Source organism: Aplysia californica, unplaced genomic scaffold (genome assembly GCF_000002075.1).
Source record: "Aplysia californica isolate F4 #8 unplaced genomic scaffold, AplCal3.0 scaffold01105, whole genome shotgun sequence".
Taxonomy (NCBI): Eukaryota; Metazoa; Mollusca; class Gastropoda; order Aplysiida; family Aplysiidae; genus Aplysia; species Aplysia californica.
This window is the reverse complement of record NW_004798375.1, coordinates 109,774-110,840: the sequence shown is the minus strand read 5'-3', so window position 1 is coordinate 110,840 and position 1,067 is coordinate 109,774. Positions and strand designations below refer to the sequence as shown.

At 37.0% G+C, this 1,067-nt stretch overlaps 1 long non-coding RNA gene across 1 annotated transcript in view; it reads left to right on the top strand.

The window, feature by feature from the left end:
• The first annotated feature begins 174 nt into the window (after positions 1–174).
• Positions 175–1,067, top strand: part of LOC118478886 — a 69,885-nt gene continuing 68,992 nt past the window's right edge. The window contains exon 1 of the long non-coding RNA XR_004859335.1: positions 175–204. This is a non-coding gene — a long non-coding RNA (uncharacterized LOC118478886). The remainder of the gene's footprint in view (positions 205–1,067) is intronic.

The window sequence follows — 1,067 nt, the reverse complement described above, 5'->3', positions numbered from 1 at the left end:
TGTGTGTGTGTTTTGAAGAAACATTATGTACATGTATGTGTTCCCTGGAATGCTCTTACAAGTAGGGTCGGAAGCTTGTCTCGTAGATGCTCTTATTTGTGTCAATGAAGGCGTAAAAATACCTACACATGAAACAAGATTTTCCAAGTATTTATATTTATTTTTTATTTTCAGTGCCCAAAGTGAATCAGTCCCAGTGAATGGGTGAGTTTTTGTTTACGTCTTATTTGAGGTATACACATGTGAGAATATTATTATAGTGGGTGGTTGGCGTATTCTCTGGTGTGGTTTGCTCCTTCTTTCCCATCAAACATCTATCGTCCTTATCTCCCCTCCTTCTATTTTGTGTTTGTTATTCTCTTGTAACACCTCTATTCTTCAGCACTTATACGACCTTATTGTGTTGCAAGTGCAGTAAAACTTTTACTCAAACTAAAAGAATATTATTATCGTGCTGGTGTGTCTTGCTTTCACTGTTGTCCTTATTTGTACGTAATTAACGTATAACTGAGAAAGGTCTTCCTTGTGGTCTTGAAATCGTTTTCTTGTGCGTGTGAGTTGTTTGGATTTTCCCTCTTGTGTTTGTGAGCCTAATTCTCAGTAATCATGCCCTGGGTATAAAAAAGCTCATAGCCTAAATTTGTGTCAGGATAGATATATACAAATAAATGAAAATTACTGCTTTTTATTAAGTTTTGTTTTTTACAGTAACATTATGTGTTGTCTCCCTAGATCAGTGGAATACATTTTACCTTCATGCGCGCGTGTTTGTGTTTATATGAAGCGGAGGGAGAAACGTTTGGATTGTGTGTGTATCTGTGTATGTGGGTATATCGGCGTGTATCATTTGTTTGCGTGTGTGGCCACCTAAATGTGGTGCGTGAACGCTGAAGTAACTATACTATAATAAGCTAAAAAGAAAAAAAGAAAAGAACGCAAATTCTACATCTTTAAAAGAAAGGAGGAACTGAATATTCAACTGAGCTGTGATCTGGATGATCCTGATTCGAATCTCCAACGCGGTGTTTTTCATATTACTGGGTTATCGGCAGAGTTTGAAAGATGCC